The following is a 21,315-nucleotide window of genomic DNA, read 5'->3' as shown; positions in this document are numbered from 1 at the left end:
TATAAAAATATGGACGTAGTTACCGTGACGTCACCCGTTGGTTTCTGAAGAGCGGTTTTGAAGCTTAAAGTGAGCCGCTCCGGCCGTCGCCATCTTGGCAGTGCGTGACTCTGCCTAACTCCCAGCCAATCTAAAATGGGCAAAGAGGCGGGCCGCATGGCTGAAACAAGCCACCTAGCGGCTGGCGGACCTGTCACTCAAAGCAGCCATGTCCTTCGTTATGCATAACTTTACGGCTTAATAAAATATAAACGGGTGTTTAAACAGGTTTGTACCAGGCTGTAAACATGTTTATTTCTGCTGTAAAGTTGGGCATTTTAACATGGGGGTCTATGGGGATTGACTCGCTTTTGGAGCCTCAAGTGGCCATTTGAGGAACTGCAGTTTTTGGCACTTCCGCATTGGCTTCATTTTTCAGCCCTGTCCATCTTTATATATAAACAAGATTTGATGTCTTCACTTATTGAACATCAACAATATTAACTGTTGCTATCACTGTACACATTTGTACACCTGTTTCCTGCTTTGTGTGTGGGGATACTGAGGTTGTATTCAGGCTGAATAGTGCTTAGAGAGTGAGGGGGTGCATGCACACTGCATGGGCTCAGATCTCTTTTTGATGGACTGATGTATTTCTTTGCTGGACTGTAGCACACAGTAAAATGAAATATGAGGAACAACAAAGACGGGGAGTTTATGTAAGCAGCAAAATCATGAAGAAAAAAAAAAAGAAAACATTTTCCCATTCTGTCTTCAGTGAACAATGTGGAGTGAAATTGTGTTCATTTTAATCTGCAGAGACGGTTGAATGAGTGGGCGTCATCACATCAGGACAATTTAGATTGAATGAGATAAGATGGCAGACACAGAAATTGCCTGTCAATGTGCTGTAATTGTCTGCAGTTTCTGTCACTTGCTGCTTAACATTCAACCTGCAGACATCTGTGGAGCCACAACACAAACCTGTGTAATGCTTTCTATCCACGACTCTGTTTACAAAGTGCTTTCTATCAGAACTTGATTAATTTCCAACTTGCGTCATTTTGCATGTTTGACACTTTTTCATCATCCCCTCAGAGTGTGATGAGATTAGAATTGAGGGATTTTGGGGGAAGTTTTTATGAGTTTCACTGCGACTCTGTTGGCTGGGACAGCTGCTTTACTAACACTTTATCAGCACATGCTGATGTGGAAACCCATAAAGCATAATGTGAGATAGGCCTACAGTCACACATCTTCCTGGCAGTGTTTCAAAGAATGATAGTGAAATATCGACTTGCCAGCCAGCCAGTCCACACTGCAGGCAACTAGATAGATAGATAGTGTTACTTATGTATGAGTTAAAGGAAAGTAAGTGTGTTGGTCGGCTTGTCTTGCAGCATTCAGAGTCTATAGGTGAATTTAATAGGATAAAGCTGATGTGGCAAAGCGCCCATTACACTCGTATCAGCGCGTACCTTTTCCTGCACATTGTTCTGTTTTTTTTTTTTTGTAATTCTCTGCTGCTTTTACTGGTTGCCAGGGAACAGTATCATATGAACGCTGGGTCTTATCTTGTCACACTCCTAATTTCCTGTGGACCAGCTCTCCCCTGTGGCTGCCGTTCCTGTGACGATGGAGATGAAGAGGGGAGGGCGGCGGCGGCGGTGTGACGGCGCAGCTCCCACTAAGACAACAGTGTAGTCACACAGGGTGGAGAGGTTTGTAATGACTGGGTAAACAAATGCGGAACATATGGAGCCTTCCATCGCCAGGGACAACACCTCCTCAACAAATACATCTTAGATTTCACATGGAGATTCAGCAGGGCAAAGGATCTGTTTTGATGTTGGCGTTCAAAAGGCTCAGCAAAAATACAGGTTTACATGACTACTCACATGCACAGCGCTGAATGGTCTCATTCCTCTAATCAGTGCAGCTAACGCAGCGGGTGTTTTGTTATTGTCAGGGATTTTGCAACGGGAGGGTGAGGGCCATTTTACTCTGTCTCACTGGAGATGCACGGTGAATACTATTTACACCCCAGTCTAAGATAGATAGCCCAGGCAATTTTAAATCTCTAGCCAGAGATGGAAAGATAGCCCAGGCTGTTTTCAGAGCAGGCAGAGGCCGGAGTCACAAGAGTTTGACGATAAAAGCAGAGTAATGGTGTTCCAGCTGCGGTGCCTCCTCTGGATCAGCAGCAGGGAGTCCAGGATTGAATGAAATCCATCTAGTTCAGCCGGATATTCTCATTTTTTCCTGAGAAAATCGATAAAAATTCTGAGAAAGCTGCAGACTTTCCCACATTGGAAAACCTAATTACATTTACTCAAATATTGAACATAGTATTGTAATTATATGATTCCTTTACTTCAGTATCTCAAGTTTATGTTGGTTTATACTTTTACGTCACTACACTCTTAGGACACTATAATTATTTAACAGCTATACTTAACCCCAAAGATTCAGATTTTACATAAAAACAAAATATTTTCCTTTCTTATAGATTAAACTACTCAACAGGATAAAGTTGCCTGCACCATTAAAATGCTTCTTACACCTAAATGCATGCCACAATGAACTAATATTATAATATGATAATATAACCCTCTAAAAGGGGACAATTTGCATGATGAATGCTTAAACTTTTAATAGATACAGTTCATTTTACTGATGATACTGAGAGTTGAATTATAGCCAGAGACGTGACCAGCACACACAAATAAAAGCTTGTCGCTAATAAAGGCCAGAAAAAGAACATTGAGGAGGGATGAGATTAACTATATTAAAATAGTTCACGTGGTAAATTCAGCATAATGTGCATTCCACTTCATCAACAACAGTCATGTTATTCTTATCACTCTGCTGCTCTGAGTTTTAACATAATGCTGTTTTATTCCCTAATTATTTTTCTTCTACTTTGCAAGCTACCATCAATAAATCTCTGCAGATGTTTCATATTAAAAGTTTACAATGAGAAGGGGAGATTGTGCCATGTGATGCCCCGGATGGCTGTTGATGTATATCTGTGCAGGAAGTCTTGAGGTTCATTGACAGCAGCTTGACAGCAGTTGGAAAAAACTGTGAAGAAGTGATCAAAAATAATTGAATAAAAGGTATTTCTGTCAAAAAAGAGAAACTTAGAGCAGCAGACTGGTGAATATGACATGACTGTGTTGTTGTGCTGATGGAATTAGTGCTGAGACAATGTACATTTTTCTGAATTTATCAAGACAGATGAATCTACAGCAAAAATAACATTGGAGAAGATCAAAAAACAGACTTTCCATTAAAATATGACGCAACTGGGGAACATAGAAATAACGGTTTGTCATATAAGCCTGTTTCTCTGAAGGTACAAAACACTTGAATTGCAGGATTTTAACTCTATTATTATTTATTATTATTATTATTAACTTTAATTTTAGTATTGCAAGTGTTACCAAAGTTATTCCACCACTGATAACTACACAGATACTCAATTGCATCCACTTATTCATCTATCATTTACTGTATACACATGAAAACATATGCATACAAGCACATATATGCACATGCATGCTCGTTAGCCCTTGACATGACACTCCTTGTGATATGACTGTTGGCATGAAATAGCATTTATATGCAGAGTGTATTTCCCTGAAGTGGCCCTGACGATCATATAAACACTTATATCTTGTTTTTCTCGAAAGGCGTCTCTTCTTGATTAAAGAGAGCTTGAATGACCCTCAGACCCTGATTGGCACATTTAGACTGCAAATGAGCGGGACATAAGAAATCTTAAAAGCCAGGAAAGCTTAAGAGAGCAGCGCTATTTATCAGTTAGGTGTTTTATCGTCTAAACCGCTGCAGCAGTGCGGCGCATTGGCTTGTAATTGTTCTTCCAGAGATCAGATGTCAGGCCTGGAGATGTATGGGCCTGCTGTCTGTGTGCTGAAGCTCTCGCCTGATTAAGATCTGTTACAGCACACAACACAGCAATTCAATTAGCCAAGCCCTATTCCCGTGTTAACCAGTGAACTGTACATAAAAGCAGGCCAGCCTATGCACCACCGAGCACCATTTAACAGTGATTAAATATAAACAATCAATCTCTCTTACTGAAGGACTAATTGCAATTTTTTTTCTGTCTTCCTTTCTCCTTACGCCAGTTATATGAAAAATTACATCAGTGGAATGGAAATTTTGGAAAATCAGGCATCATCCAGCCTGTAAATTTGTGTGTGTGTGTGTTTGCAGGAGCACGTTAATAGCTCTCTCAGTCAAAATGTAAACAACTGCTGGGTAATGTCCCATCCTCTATCCCTTATATTTTCCCTCCTCACCACCTCGATGCCGGTATAACGGTTACATTGTGTGTTCTATACATGAGGGAGCAGGTTTCGTTAAATCCAGGCAGAGTTTGTGTGGAATTAGCAAATAGGCTGTTGGAGTTTCACATTATGCAGTCTGCTTCACTTGCTTATGCTTTCGTTGCACGCTTGCATCATCGGCAGTTCTTCTGTGTGCATTTATGTGTTGCCCCCCTCATGAACCCTATTGACTTTCCCCTTATAGCTCCCATTGGGATATACAACCTCCCCCCCGCCCTCCCCAATAATCACCACATCCCTTATTACTGGCAGTGTAAGGAAGGATGTGGTCTAGCTTGGAATGGGTAAAAAGTTTTGCAAAGCTAAAGCTACTCTGTTTTAGCCAGAAAAACCTAACTTGACTCCCACCCTGAGAAAGCTGATCTGTATTCAGAGAGGAATATTTTTTGGTTGAGCTTCACCACCTGATTGCTTCATCTTGTGATTTCAGTGAGAGTTAAGACTGTAATGTAATATTTATCGGTTTGGAGTGTAATTCCAGAGGACGGTTTCGAATAAAGGATTGCTACAGTTTCCCTTAAATTACTGCTTAGAGCCTGAATATTAAGCTTAAGATCTACACCTAATCTACACCTCCTCTAATACAAACAGCAGGCTGGTCGGTTAGTCTGCCAGCTCTCAGAAACACAACACGTTATTAAGCTGATATTATAAAGATGTCAATTCAGACTGGATTCTTACTATCACATGCAGTGACATTGAGCTAAATCGCTCTGGATCTTTTATTTTCCGGTAAATATTCAGGGAGTACTAGAACAGGATTTGAATTATACATGAAATCGCTGATTGGTGCGATCGCGAGACACCTCCTTCCAGTTGCAGCAGGGCCTTAAATGGAACATAGTTATTCCACAGACATCCTCTTCCCTTTTGCCTCTGGAAAGTGCGAGCCCTCCTCCCGCAGTTGATGTGACAGGCCTTTTAATTGTCTCATTCAGATAACATGTCATCGCAGAGCTGAGACCACGCGGTGACATCTGCTAATCATCTGTCCAGCTCTTGTTCACACATCCGTCCGTCCAATCCGGGGGATCCGATCACCTCTCGGTGCCCTCTGTCTGGCCCCCCGTTTCATTCTCACCTCCTATCTGTGTCCATGTCTTTCATTCGCACCCACTCTCACACCGCTGTTCTCCTCCAGTGGCACTCACACACTCCCACCTATTTCAATTTCAATCTCAACATCACTTTTCATCTCTGCTCCCCTGTTCATCCTATCTCTGCATGTGACTGTATCAGAACAGCCTCTTATTACTCGTCTCTCTTGCTCCAGTGCTCCCTTTCCACCTTCTGATCTTAACGCGTTGATCATCTTGTGTGATATTGTGATCAACACAATGTGACTACAGACTTACAGTTAAGCTCCTTAAAGGATCGTTTTGACTTATTTAGGTTATAAATAACTTAGGTTATTTATAATTTTGACCATCATTTATATCATTTATGGTAACTAATAATCTGTGAACATGATGACTGCAACACAGTTTGATGGATGCTGTCAGATTATCAGACAGGATGTAAACAAGATTAAGTAAACTACTTAATTTGGAAGTAAAGCTCAAAGGGAGGAGAGCTAAAGCGATATCTCACTGCACAGGAAACCTATGGGAAGTAGTTGCACTGAGAAGCAAACTTTGGGTTATAATTGTAAAGTTCACACTCATTTTCTCATCCAAATGAGATTTACTAACCTGGGAGTGTTTTTTTTTACAACCTGTCTGATTGTCTGAGTGTTTCTTGCCCCACCTGACCTCTTTTTATGGATCTTGTTATGTCCCCAGCCTATGCTATCAAAACCAAATGAAACGAAGGCCAAACCTACAAAAATGAGAACCAAGTCGTCATGAACCAGAGTGATCTTTTAACAGACTGCATTCCTTTATAAAAATATGTTTTTAGGCATTTTAGGCATGCTTCCATCAGGGTGGAGGTTAAGTCTCCCCAAAGGTAGCACTAATAGATACAGATTGTCCTTCGTTCCATCTGCTATTGTTTTTTAACCATGATTCCTGGTGACAGTGTATAAGTGTAGGAGATCTGGATCTTGTGCTGTGTTGTGTATGATGTATGTATTTGTGTTGAATCTGAGTCTTTTTAAGCTTTTATTAGATAGGTGACAGTGGAGCGTGCAACAAAGGTCCCATCGCAGCACCTTAGCCTCTAGACACTTATCCTGTGTCCCAGTTCCATATACGAAGGGGGGACCCAAAAATTCCTGGAACTGTTAATAAACCGTCATTATAAATCTTTCACTCGGACCTTCTAATCCTCTTCAAAGTACTCTGATTCTCTTTAAGTTGGCGAATCTCCTCCATTTGAGCCCCAATTTTAGTTTCACCAACCTGTAGACATACTAATAGTATGAGTGATAGTGATATTTGTTTGTTTTCTTTGATAATGGATGTGTTTTTTACAAATTTTAAAGGTTTAGTTCAATATGTATCACCTATTTTATTGACCTCGCTTATGTTTGGCCTTTTGATTAATAGATCAGCTGTATTTCACTTCTTTAATTTAGCGGTGAGGCGTGCTTGCTAGCTACACTAACGTCCTCTCGGAACGGTGTTTGTTTGTGTGTTAGTGTTAGTATCGAAGTGATAGTATGTATTTTTATCTCGTCTGCTTGAGTCTGACTTGAGTCTCTCTTGTTTTTGATTGTGCATCGGCAACCAAGCTAGTTTTGTCTCTGGGGATTAATAAAGTTATCGATCTAAGTGCGTTTACATCGCAAAAGTGACTAAATTAAGTGTGCTAAATAAGTAAATTCACACAAAATTTGCTTAATTTTTTTAGGGTGCTGTTGATGGACACTGCTGTTCCGTGATACAGCCCAAATAACACATGGAGGAGCCACTTACAGAAATGTTTTTCTCTTTGATGCACAGTAATGTACATTGAGTGAAGTGTACAATGAAAATTTGTATGTTTACTTTCGTGTGAGTTTATGCGGATGAGGTTTACATCTTTTCAAACCATCCTCTCTGATGCTGTTTCTTTCATTTCCTTCTTCCACTTTTCAGAACCAGGAGTGGCTCATATTGAGGTGTTGTGTATGATTGTATGTATTACACTCCTGTGCATCATGCACTGCAGATGAACTGAAAAGGAAAAGAAGTGATGGCGGTGGAGATCGGTTGTGATGCATCCCCCACCTTCCTGCATAAATGTATTAGCTGTGTATCTCAGCTGAGGCTGTACAGTAAGTATGTGTGTTTATATTACATGCGTGTGTGTGTATGTGTGCTTGAATGTTTTGTGCAATGATGCATGTAGGTATGTTCTGTAAAGGCTAGAGGATGGGTAGTGGAGGGATGAGCTGCTGTAGTTGTTAGTGCATCGAGCCCAGCAGAGAGATAAAAGGAGAATCCATGGGAGCTTTACTTGATAACACTGGTGAGACTCAGTGAAGTGGTTGGAAAACATTGCACTCTAGGCTCATTGCCCAGAGAGTTGTGCTGTTCTGTCCTCAGGGATGTCCTCCACTTCTCCACTGTATATTGCCAAGCTCCATATGGCACTGTAGCAGAACAGAATGGACTTTATTATTTATTTGCAGTGTCTCTCTTTCTCTCTATGTGTGTGTGTGTCTGTGTGTGTGTGTGTGTGCACGGACACACGACCCAAATGAGGTCAAACGATTGGACTGGCAAAGCATGAGAGACCACGACTGTGCATTTCATGGAGAAATATATGCTGTTGTAGCAGCTCGTAGCTCACATTTCCCATGAATACAGAGAGGGTAAGTTGGCACTGTGGTGCATTATGGACCAGTATATTTCCTCAGGGTCAAGGACACAGAGTGGCTCCTTTCTCACTTCATACTGTATGTCTAATCTTCATTGTGCCGTTTCGTGCCGCAACTCCATTTATTAGCAGTGCTTCTTCCACCCTGCCCACCGACACATCCAGTGATAAATTACACTGCCCACAGAGGATCACTCTGCATGAATCACTGCCACCTTACTTTAACATGGCACCGAGCAGGAGGGGTGGGGGTTGTAAAGGCTTGCCAACTTTGCAGGGAGTATTTTGTTACTGCTCAGAGTGAAAAATAAGGATACAATCTTGTTTATATGATTTTATATTGCAATAACAGAATATTTCTTTTTGTAGTATACTGTATCTTCTGGAAAGTCAGCAGTAAAATACTTGGTTGGTTTGGTTAAGTATTGAAAAAGTCAAGGCATCCCATTCTGTGCTTGTAATCAAAACCAACATCTTTCTTAAACCTTAAACAAGTGCTTTGAAAGGCTAAACATAACTATTAAAACATGAATCATGCCTTAGTTGCCATTAGAAGATATTAAATACAGTTCCAGTCAAAAGTTTGGACACACTTTCTCATTCAAAGGAATGGGAAGGTGTATCCAAACTTTTGACTGTATGTTGTCACTGAACACTTTGCACATGTAAAGAATTTGCTCATTATGCTAATAAAAATGTAACTGCTGTTGCAAATTAGTGGTATATAAAAAGACATTTTTACTAGCAAGGGCTGCGTAACCAGATGGGAATATCTATTTTTGGCTTATTCAGTGAATTTAATGTTTGACAAATTAACTTAAACTGAAGCATTGTCTACTAGTGATTGCCATTGTGTGTTATGACCAGGTCAACCAAAGAGTGATCCCTCCCCCCTTTGGTCTGTTTCCTTTGCACTTGTTGCTTTCATCAATACACAAACATTTCCACGTTAGCTAAGGGTAAAAACTTTTTAGTGATATTTCAACTTTTTCTTTAGTTTCCTGTATTTCCACTCAGCAAATTGAAAATACACATTAAAAACAGGTGAATGGAAAGTGCACTTCCAATATCTGAGTGGTTTTAAATATATATTCATCAGGCAAACATGCATTTGTTGTCACATTTTATTTTAGTTTGTGCATCTCACTATCTTGTTTTGTCTGCCCTCCCAGTTTCCCTCATACAGTGTGTTTTTGTAAAGGAGGATCCCTGTCTCTCATTACCATCGGTTGACAGTATATGTTTTATTCATGTCTCCGATAAGTAACAACGCTGCCCAGGCCCTCAACTAATCACGATCCCGGTGGGGAGAGTCTTTTCCATCATTAGCTCCACCTGTGGCTGGGCTCTGCTGAGCTGCAGATGCTAATATGGCAGTGATGAGGTTAGACACACAACAGCCCTGCCTGCATCTGTAACTGCAGGTTGAAGGATGAGACCTAATCACCAAATCAAGTCTGTCATCTTCTCTGTGCTCTTGCTGGAAGCAGCGTCGGGAGTCCCTAATTGCCAATCAGGGATAACTAGAGGGCTTCGGCGAGGGCTTGCGAAATGTAAGACCGGAGAGGCACTACAAAGTAGACTGGAACCTGGCTCAGAGAAGTGCAGGAATCCAGGCTGTAGAGTCGGTGAGGAGAATAAAATCTCACAGAGGTGATTTTGTTCTCTTTGTATTACTGTGTAAGGCTGCACTGTGTCTGTCAACTGAGACCCTGGCAGGAGCAATTAGGTCTTCCCCCCCCTATATCCGTCAGACTACATTTGATGTCTTTTAGTGCAGCAGACTCTACTATCTTAAGTGTGATGCAATCATTACACATAGATTGTAGTCGTCTCTCTGTACACATACTGTATGTGTGGGTGTTACATCATTACAGGGAATTAGAGTGAAGACTCTGGAAATAAGCACTTTAAAAATGTATGGGCTTTTTTTTTTTAACTGTCTGGGTCTTATTTTTGTAGTTTTGATCATTTTTTTCATTCATTCATTTCATTATTCTTATCATTTATTTTACCAACTTTATTTCTAAGGTCTTGGGACACAACAACATTAACACGTCGTTGTCCATGCTACCTGCGAGCTCCTCTTCCTGGAGTCTGGTCGCCGCTACTTGTCATCTTTGATCTAGCAAACCACAGCTGCCCTGAGCACCCATGTCCGTGCTCACCTGCCTGTTAGCTGGAAATCTAAACTTTTTGTTGGTGACCTGTGCTGTCATTCATAGTTGTTGAGCTCTGATTCGCTCCACTGTATCAGCCATTACTTATTTTTCCGTGCGTCATTATTTCCCTTAAAGCACTTTGTAAACTCTGTTTCAGATAAGTGCAGCTGTATTATTTTTTTTAGTATTAGACGCAATTACAGTGCAATCCAGTGGGCAAAGCAACACAAGAGTTCAGATGATAAGACAGGTTGTTAACAAGTTCACTCTTCATGCTTTGCAATTATGTGGAGGTGATGACTGTAATGTTGGCTGCATCCCCACATCTCAATTAAAACTGCGAGCAAAATAGATCATTAACAGGAATGATGCAAAACCTATGAAAATAAGAGGCACAAGCAAAATAGATAATTAACAGGAATGATGCAAAACCTATGAAAATAAGAAGCACGTTGGAAAGGTGTCCTCGTTATTTTCTTTTGGGCATTTGTTGGGGACTATTTTCAGCTGTGGATTAATACACATTGGGTGCTGAGTGAGCAGCAGGATGGTGTATGTAGGACTGAGTCAAAATAAACTGCAGTGTGTGGGTAATGAAGGAGCATGTCAGCCAAGGTAATAGTGTGGCTTAGTCTGCATTCAGACCAAATCTGGTGATCCAGCACTACGGCGCTGGCGGCTGCGATGGCGGGGGCGTATTGTTTGAGGTACTGGTGAGACAATGAAATACGATCTAGGAGGTCGAGTTGGAGTTACAGACTAATGAATTTAAGGACTTATCAGAAGTCAAAACACTGCAAAGCAGTTTATAAAACTCACAGACAGGATATTACAACTTTAGAAAGTTATCATGGTGGAAAACGTTTTATCTTTTGTTGCGATGGTCGCAAGGTAAATAGACGAATACGACGTTCACGTTACAAAGTAATCCACCAGGAATGTGTGGTTGCATGTATGTGATTAGCCAATGCAATGTGACGTTGGTTTGTGTTCCAGCAAAAGTTGAGTGCGTTTCAACTTTTTGCCAGACAGCCGGTATGCAGAATGAAAATGTTTTTATTGGTTTTAGACCACAATGGACCTCTATGGCACAAAGGAATAAGTTATATTAGTCCTCGGCTACACAGACTTTGGCTACTTGTTAGCAGGAATGATTCATTGTTGGTTTTGGACTTTCATGGGATTTGCTGACAATAAGAAAAATATAGAGGTTGCCAAAGTTATCCTTAAAGGAAACAAAAACAACTTGCTGTTGCACACATGCACTGTTACTCACAAGGCTGCTATAATGTCAGTTATTTTGTGCATTGCATCAGTGTAATTAACATCCTCAATGTCAGTCAATAAACAAGGACTATGGGGACCTGGCTTCATTAACAACTGGGCTGAAATTAAAGCCCTAATGGCAACGTTTCTCTGCTAAAACACTCCATCTTATCAGGATTAATCACAAAGAGAAGCAAGAAGAGAAGGAAAAAAAAACAACCTACCAGCACTTACTGACAGGTCCAGATTTACTCCACAGTTTCGAATTGTCAGCCAGCAGGAAGTGACAAACTGAAAGTTAAGCACAAACTCCAAACTGTCTCCCAAACAGAAATTAATGAGCTCTTTGTCCAGAAAAAACAGGACTCAGCAAAGTTATATCTCTCAACTCGCTCACTGTTTGGTTTTCTTGACTATAAACCAATCGCGGCGTTGGACATTTCAGTTGCTGAGGCCTCCGAGCATTCAGTTCACAAAGATAACTTGACCCAAATTAGTATTATGAGATCAACACGATCCACAGAGAGATATCATGTACTGTGCGTCACCTGGAAAAATATGAAAACATATCTTTAGAGAAACAAAAGGGATTACAAGAAGCAGTGGAAAGGGATTCAACAGGGCTTACTCATGCGAGTCGACTCCACTCTGTTAATCACACTGTGTTCCCTTCCTGATACTCTAGATGAAGCTAATATCAGTGAGGGATTAATATCCAGGTCTCCTATTAAACAAGAAATGGTGCTGGTGCAGGCAAGTGGGTGTAAGGAGATCGTGAAACAACTGCCATGTTGATGGTTAACTGTATTTAGTCTTATTGGGCCCTGGGATTATGGGAATTATGAATATCCACGTACTGCCTGGAAAATCCTATTAAATTCTCATTATCTATTCTATTAAGAAGAGAGATGCACAAAGAGCTTTTTCTTCTCTATGATTTACTCTCCTTTGTAAACACACACAAACACTCACTTGTGAACTATGTTTTATTAGTGTTTGATACTTGATATTAAGGATGATATCATTGTTATTAATCTTCTAATGCCTACATTGTGTGTCCTTTAGTTAAAAAACAAACAATAATTAATGAGACTGACACTCACAAAAGTTTCTGTATTGTTAAAAAGAGGGTTGGAAACAGTTTTACACAAAAATCCATGATTTTTTGCTGTTAAAATGACCTTATGCAGCCTGTTCCATTCCTGGTTTTGTCTCTTAACTTTTGGTTGCTATTGCTGGCTATAGTAAACACAGGTAATAAGTCATGGTTCTGATTGGTTCATACAGCCTTCTTGGAATTTCTTAAAGTTGGAAACAAAAAAATGCATTTTTATGGATGTCGTATGGCCTGACATTACCACCTCCACCACAGCTATCTTATTATAAAAAGACCATCTTCAGTTTAAATAGAGTAGGAATAGTAATAAATATATGTGTATGATTGGAGGGAGAGGAGCAGGATCCTAGTGGCCTGAGGGGAGAAGCTCTTCCTGAGCCTCTCAGTGCTGGCCTGGTGTATCTGATACCTTCTTCCCGGCTGCAGCAGGGAGAAAAGGCCGTTATCCGGGTGTTTGGGATCCTTAATGATTCTCCTAGCCATATTCTTGCAGTGCCTGGTATAAATATCCTTCAGGCAAGGTAGAGGACTGCCTATTGTATGTTCAGCTTAATGAACCACTCTTTGCACGGCGTTGCGGTCCTGTTCGGTGCTGTTTCCATACCAGGCAGTGATGTTCCCCATCAGGACCCTCTGGATGGTGCAGGGGTAGAAATTCCTCATTATTTGATGGGATACCCTGAATTTCCTTCAGGCGTCTGAGGTGAAAGTCTCTTCCTTGCCTCTCTCACCACTGAGTCAGTATGCAGCGCCAAGGTCAAGCCCTCGGTGATGCATGTTACATAATAAAAAGCCAATGCCATGGAAAAATGGACTGGGTGTGTAATAGTGTAGCTAACCCATTGAGTCTGCACTGTGCACTTGCTTTGGCTGAAGAAATATTGTATTTGCGCATTTTGAACGGCCACACTCACACAGCTTCTGCACTGATATCATGTTTTTATAAACAGGTGGTTGCAAGCAGCAGATGTCGATGTACATAACGCAACATATCCCACTCCTGGTGTAGACAGGAAGTTAAAAGATGGAGTTGTTGGAGTTCAGATCAATCAACAATCAGATATGTTTCAAACTAGCTGGTCTAACCCTGATTTTTGTGCCGCAAGGGTTCATCACTCTCTACCGCTGCAGCTGAGCTTCCTGTTCATATAGTTTTCCATGAGAACTTCCTGATTAATCAATCGTTGGCTGTAGAGTCCTCAAGGCTTTTTTTTCTTCTCCACTTTAGTCAATATTGAATTGGTAACAGTAGTCGGAAGTGTCCATATCAACAGAAACATATAAATGTAATTGAACATAACACAGCTCTGGCGCTTCACACTTCAAAGGCTTTCATAGATTGGCTGTCACTCTTCTGACAGCCAGCAGCTGAAAGCCGCTTCAACCCGTCTGTGACAGCGTATACAGCAACCGAGCGACGCCGTCTTTGGCAGGATTTCACACAAATCGCCCAAAAATAAGTCTTTGCTGAAAAGCAGATAAATCCTTGCATGTCTTTTTTTTTTTTTTTCCATTTCTGAGAACTGTGAATTACATGCAATGACGCAAGCGTGCTGAAAACATACAGCTGTGATATCAATACATCAAGCCTCTATTATTTCAAGGACCCATAAATTAGGAGGACTGGGTTACTTTTTCCGCTGTTAATTAAAGCCTATAACATAATGCTATGGCACAGTTCAATGTAATTGAGTTGATTACCACTGGCTTGACTGTTCACATGCCTCCCACACACACAGAAGGGGGTTCAGAGGTCAAACACACCTACACTGCCGTCATGGAGCGCTCCCTGGAGAGTGCTGCTTAGAGAGCAGAGGACGTCACTTTGGCTGAATGTATCGAATACCTTTTTAGTTTAGGATGAAAGAGTCTCACCAGCCGGCCTCACATTTATCATCCAAGCTTCAGTGCAACATAATTAAGGCAAATATCGGATGTAGAATTGACCCGCAAAGCCACGTTAAAACTATAGCTGAGAAATATTGAATATTTGAAGCTTGCAGATTTATCAACAGTTTGATTGCCGCGGGCTCCCATGATTCAGCAATTAAGACAAACAATAGCCAAGCAGGACGATAAGAAAGAAGTCAAACCCTACTTTTCTTTCTCATGCTTTGTAATTTTTAAGCTATTAAAGTTCTCTTTTTTGCCTTCCCTCTAACTCTATCCCCTCTTTTTTTTCTCTCCTCTCCTCTCTTGGGACTCACAGAGCTCCAGGATTAGATTAGCTATCATTTATAGCAAGCCTGGGAGGCTGTGAAGAGCAGACTCCATCAGATGGAGAGATAATGGTGCTTTATGATAGATCCTGGCTAATGAAATGCCACTGTCTGTAATGAGATCAGTGAAAAGTGAGCTTTTGACCCGCTGAAAAGGGCAGGCAGCATGTTGAGAATATATACTGAGGATGTTTCTGACGTCTAAGATTCTGCCCTCTTGTTCCCCTCCCCCTGTTCTGGACAAGGTCTTTCTCAATTTTATGACAGTAAGAGATTTTTTTTTGGAATAAAACTGTGAAAATGCCTGACAGTGCTACAGCAAAGAGGAGCCTGGCTGCACGCTCGAGCCGAAGCACAACATGAATCACACATGCAAAAAGCACAAACAGTGGAAATGCCAAAATGCTAATGCCAACATTTACCAGGGGCTGAGAGGTGGGGCTGTTCAAACAGTGGGAGGTGTGTAAGGTCAAGAAGGAGATTACTCATTCTCAGTGTGCCTCAGAGGTCCACACATCTGTAAAACAGCAAAAAAATACACAATAACATACCCGACAACAGCATGAAGAGCCTGTAATGCTGTGTTATCTAACAACAGGAAACATTTAGAATATCAAGCCTATATACCAAATTAATCAACATACCAATTATAAAGCACAAGGACACTGTGGATTTCCACTCAGATTGGTCATTGTTTAGGAAATACAACCCTCTTCATGTGGCTTAATGGAGGTGAAGACACACAGTTATATGGAAAAATGGGTTCTGTGTGTTTATGTTTACATGCACATTAGTATCCTGGTCTCGAGTCTTATCCTAGTAAAAACTGTTGCTGTTATTCAGCACCTTGTATCCATGATCAGAACAGTATCCAGCTTTCTGATTACTTTTGTACAAGTGTGTTTTTGACCCTCCAACAAATCAGCCATTAATGTTTGTATTTCCTCAGGATTCAGTTTGGGTTCTGGATGCTTGAGCTCTGCTGGATTTGGCTTCTCTCTCTGACCACCAGCAATGGAAAACAAGAGCAACAGTGCAATTAATAGTCCTCATTACCAGTGTCAAACCATGTTGGTCATTAAAGCTGGAATGATGCTTCCCCGAAGATACAAGTGAACATTTCTGCAAACCTACATGGAGAAAGGTATTGTGGGTATTGGTATTGTCACAGGGGGCTCAGTCAGAGAGGAGCAGACATGTGCACCTATGTGTCTATGCCTTAATGTAATGCAGTGAAGAAAACAGCTTTGTACGGTGATGTGGAAGTCCTTAACGTCCCACAATCATAGAAATTCAGGGCATTTTTAAAAAAACAGCTGAAATTCCATCTTAATAATTTTCAATAAATTATAAAGAATTGTTAATACAGGTCACTTTGGATAAACTATATTATATTGAGTATTATTGTGCTATGTATCATCATAATATAATAAGATTATTGTATAATGTGCTAGAGACTACCCTGCCTCCATCACCTGTAGTGTCACGACTGTGGTGTCATCCACCAGCTAGCCTCTCTATTGTCTAATCAGAGATGGCACCATTTTACCTACATTTTATGTGTTTTTTCTTTACACAAAATTGTCCATTGTTATTTTATCTTGATTTGTATTGGATGTATTTTGTGTTCAATGTGGATCCCAGGATAAGTAGCTGTTGCCTTGTGTAATGGCTAATGGGGATCCTAATAAACTAAACTAAAACACCTCCCAAATCTCAACAACGCATTTTGCGGACCTGTGCATCAAGCAAGCTCGTAGTTTGAGTTCTCAAAACTGGGATAAAGGCTTATTCAGGTTTCTGAAACCACAATATTATGTTAATAGGCACAAATCCCAGAGAAACAGTGGAAAAAGAGGTTCAGTGAAAATGTTCAGAATAAAGAAAGGGAGCTGTCAGATGAAAAGAAAGTGACAGAATTTAATACAGTCAAAATGCCAAAGCCAGAGTAATATTTAATACCATATACAAGTATATATTCATATAAAGAGTATATTTACGTTAAATTTTGCAGAATACCTTGCCCTCCATTATTGGATTGGTGGATTGGATCAGTCATCTCACACCAGGCAGTGTGATGAATTTATGAATAAGAAACCCTTCCTATCACATAATGACCATTTTCTTGATTGCCTTCACTTCCCGTCTCTCACCTCTTGAAATATTCCTCTCACTCTCTTGGTTTTCTTCTGTTTATACTTCACAGGTCATCAACCTCCTCCTGTCCCCTCTCATTTCCTTCCACTTTTCTCCGCAATCTCAGCAAGTCAAGCCGTTGTGTGACAGCAAAAACGTATCTGAGAGCTATCATCTTCCCCCTTCTTATCATGCCGGGGGAGCTCAGCCACATGTTTGAGTCTCTGAAGAGGGGTCAAGGGTCAAGCGAAGTCATCTATAGCTTCAGGAGAATCCAGAGGGGGCTTATATGAGACTAACAAGTTTTCATTTACACCTTCTCTCCGCTCTCCTCACTCAACTTCATTTTTCATCTCTTCTGTCATTCCCAGGGGAACGGCACGCGCTCGCTTCCGCTCGAAAATGTGTGTTTTCCATCTCAGGAGACGATTTACAAAGAATAAATTGGTCTCATTTTCTGTCATACGTTTTGTTTATTAAAGCGCCAAACTGTTAAATTACATATACTTTGCCTGAGGCTATTTTATTAAATTGTTTACAGTGGTTGTTTTGTTGCAGGCAGGTATTTTAAAAATCTATGCGTCTGGCAATTGTCAACTCACTGTTATTTTTTTTAATGAGATAAAGTCTGAAACCACACACTTAATTAATTTGAGACATCTTTTCAACTTCCACAGCTCAGTGCGGTCTGCCTGTTACTGACAAGAAGCTCCCCCACAGGCATAAAAAAAAAAAAAAACGTCCTGAATCTTCTTTCTCTCTGTTTTTTATTACCATTTCTATTATTGTCAAGAAGTCATTTCCGTGGCTAATCTCTTTTTTGATAAAGATAAAGAGAAGTCACAGAAAGAAATATACTTTTAAAAAATTTTTTTTTTTTTTAGTTTTCTTTAATTGAGGAGTCATGGCAGGATTAAATTCTATTTGGTCCAGGGGAGCAGCCGGTCCTGGTGAGGCAACAAAGGAAATTGATTTTGTGCCCCACATCCTTTCCTGCAGCTCTTGGCTTACGTTCGGATGGCACGGCACAGAGCCATGTTAGGGCAGGCGGGGATGCAATATAGTTTTCTGCATTTCTCTATCTTTTGAATGTGGAAGGTGGCTTGACAGTCTCGCTTTTTGGAGGCGTGAAAACGTGGAGGTAGAGCGAATGAGAATCGCGGGTAGAAAAAGACATCTTAAGTTTTATTGGATTTACTAAGTGTAGATATAATATGTAGGCTAATCTAGTGTCTGCCAGAGGTCAGTGCTTTGGTATATGCATATTAAAATGCAGAGTGTGGCATTTAAAGATCTCTGTCACACTTAATATGCTTTACTAATAAGCGCCATCATCACCCCAGATGCTCTGGATCTAATTTTGCCATGTTCAGATGGCCAGAGGATTTGCTTTGAATTTCAACTATGCTATACCTCTGAGGAAACCCTTTTAGACCCACTAAGCCTGAGGGAACATTGGACTGAGTGGACACCTCTGGGCAACTTGGCATGCTTGTAATATCATGACCGGCGGTCACCTCAGGCGGTGCCGACAGACTAAAATGTGCTAAGCTGACCTTTTGCTTCTAATTAAAGTTTCGTGTGGCCAGATGTGGTGAACTGGCCCATATTCTGTGGAGAGAGGCGGATGTCCTGAAGCTCTTATTCCTGTAGCAGCACATCACATTGGCTCATCTGCCTCACTCCCACCTCCTTCACACCGTGTTTGCTACTCTACAAATGTGTGAAGTCCTGACATCCCATCCCCCCGGTGAGTGCCGCATGGGCCGCTGTCCTGGAGGAACGTTAAGTGCACCAATAACACCAATCCTTGTACGTGAAGATGAGTGGAAAACTACACGCAGGACATGTACAAACACATACACACACACACACACACAGTCACATTTATACACGCATGTCAGCACTCTAGGGTCACTGTGGAGATACTTTGCTTGTCTTTCCATTTATTTTTCTTCACGTCACTGGGAGCTGTGAATTGGAAAGACGGACCATTTCTCACTCGAGCCCCGATCGTCCCTCAAAACAGTTTACTCTGGGAATGATATGTGAGCTTCACAAAAAAAAGAGAAAGACAGACAGAGACAAAGAAAAGTCAAGAGAAAAGAGCTGAGTCTCATTTGAAATGGATGGAAACATTAAACAAAGCAACCAGTAAAGCACTAAATAGCCTCTTATAATAAAGAAACGACTGCAAGGTCCATGAGACCTAATGTGAATTGGTGTTTTCTATTAATGGTTGTAGAACGTCATGATTGAGTTGGCATTTGTTAATGTGAGAAGTGGCACAGAAAAGGTTTAGGTATAATTGAGTCTGAATGGAATTTATTTGCTGCACTTGACTCCTCTAATATCAAAAAATATGTGCAAAGAGTTTAAAATATTTGAGTAAAAATTTGTGTATTTCACACGTCCTCTCTTTTGACTTGCATAACCAAATGCTTTTTGTAGGACATAAAGTGTTGTTATCCTTGTTAATATATAGAACACTTTGTACTGTGAAGATTAACATCTGTATTTACATTTTTTTAATCAGAGAACAATCTACATATGTCAAAAATGACACAAAATAACACTTAACAGTAGCCTGAGATGACTGCTTTTGAGACAAAATTGCCATCGAACATATAAAAAAAATCCAAATAATTCGCGTCAGACTGTAAATAAACCATCTCCTCTTTGCAAACACTGTGTTGAAATGACTTGGTGTGTGGTGAAATGATTTCTCCTCGCAGCTGTGTGTGTGTGATTAGTCGAACGGCTTATCGTCTCGGCTGCAGGAGAGAGCAGAAGGGGCTCTCTGGTCAACGCTGTCTGATAGGGAAACTATCTCATGCTTCTGATGGTGGACGTGCTATTTGTTGACTCTTGAAGGCGTCAGGGGAAAGAGATTGCTTTTAAGAGTCCTCACACATATTACAAAGCTGTCACTGGCAGGAGTGTTGACAGCTGATCGCTCTGTGGGAGTGTGACGCTCAGTGAAGCAGAGTGTGCTAAGATAGAACTTGTCTGAGAGGTTAAGGGTGGACAGACTTTCCCACCATATGATTATTCCGATTCTTCCAGCGTCCTCTGCTTTGTCTGAGATGGAAAATGTGCCGTGACTTCACCTGGCGTTAATGTGATTGGATCGTAATCGCACAAATCCTGTACAGCATCCAAAGTTCAGGCATAAAATCACCAAAAAGCAGAGGAAGATTTGATTATTTTTCATGTCCCAAGATGGTTGAAGACAGCTGTGGTTAATTTAACACACACACACACACACGTGTCTCCCAATCACATGATTACACACATACTTCAGTGTTTTTCATCTTTACAATCACAAGTTCATGTGTATAAACGCCCAGTGTTGTGCACATTTGATGTTTGACACTAGACAACAAACCTGACCTACCACAATATGGACTTTAAAGGGTGCACACACATGCTTTTTGTGATTTTCTGTCATTTAGATACTTTTATAATGTTGGATATCTATGTTAAACTTGGTCAAAGTTCAAAAACATGAGGTGAAGGTACATAAAAAATGCTACCTGAAAGTCAGAATCCCAGGTGTTAGCCTGTTATGAGCGCTCCATTTCCAAAGTTACCCCTACTCCCCCATCGAACTGACATAGCTCGCACATACCCACAAATGGCCGTCTGTTTTGTAACTTTTGTTGCTAAGGTTGCCTCAAACATGTGCCTGATGGGACATTTCCATGTTTATTTTTGCCCTTATGTCACACCAGAGGGGAGCGTCAGCAGTCCAGATGTCCACAAATGCCCCTCTGTTTCACTCAAATGATGAATATTTGGTATTATTTTGACTGGTATTATATTACACACAGTCTGGTATTGTATTATCAGGAACTGTAAAGACAGAGATCTCTTTGAAATGGAAATGTGGTTCTATTAAATTAAATTTATTTTGAGCTTTGATTAGTATGTGGATTATTTTGTCTGAATTCTGCTTTCAGTTTGAGTTTTTTTTTTGATCAAGTACCTCTAAACCTTTTTTTTTTGGATGTGCACTCTCTGCACACTTTTTATTTCTAAAAATGAAGGCTAACCTTGATCCTGTGTGCAAAAGAGGATGCTCCTTTCCATTTTTTTACTTATTTCCCTTAGAGTTCATGCCCCTGTGTTCATATGCAACTATTTCAATCACCAAAATATGTTTTTAGGCAGTTTTAAAGCCTTTTTCCCCCTTTCAGTATATCAGACTGAATGTTTATCATTCATGCACATTCACCACCAGTGATTTTCAGTTGGTTATTACTATAAAATCATCATGTGGTAACTAGTATGGTTAGTAAACTAAAACCACTTGG

The 21,315-nt window shown here is 40.6% G+C and overlaps 1 long non-coding RNA gene across 3 annotated transcripts in view; it reads left to right on the top strand.

Annotated features, from left to right (window-relative positions):
• Positions 1-20,953, top strand: part of LOC137168690 (uncharacterized) — a 62,677-nt gene extending 41,724 nt beyond the window's left edge. For 2 of the 3 annotated variants that reach the window (XR_010924320.1, XR_010924322.1), the window contains one exon: positions 15,813-17,061. This is a non-coding gene — a long non-coding RNA (uncharacterized lncRNA). The other variant, XR_010924321.1, reaches the window with a different exon arrangement.
• The last annotated feature ends 362 nt before the right edge of the window (positions 20,954-21,315 follow it).

Source organism: Thunnus thynnus, chromosome 17 (genome assembly GCF_963924715.1).
Source record: "Thunnus thynnus chromosome 17, fThuThy2.1, whole genome shotgun sequence".
NCBI lineage: Eukaryota > Metazoa > Chordata > Actinopteri > Scombriformes > Scombridae > Thunnus > Thunnus thynnus.
The sequence above is the reverse complement of the archived record's forward strand: the minus strand, read 5'-3'. Positions and strand labels throughout refer to the sequence as shown.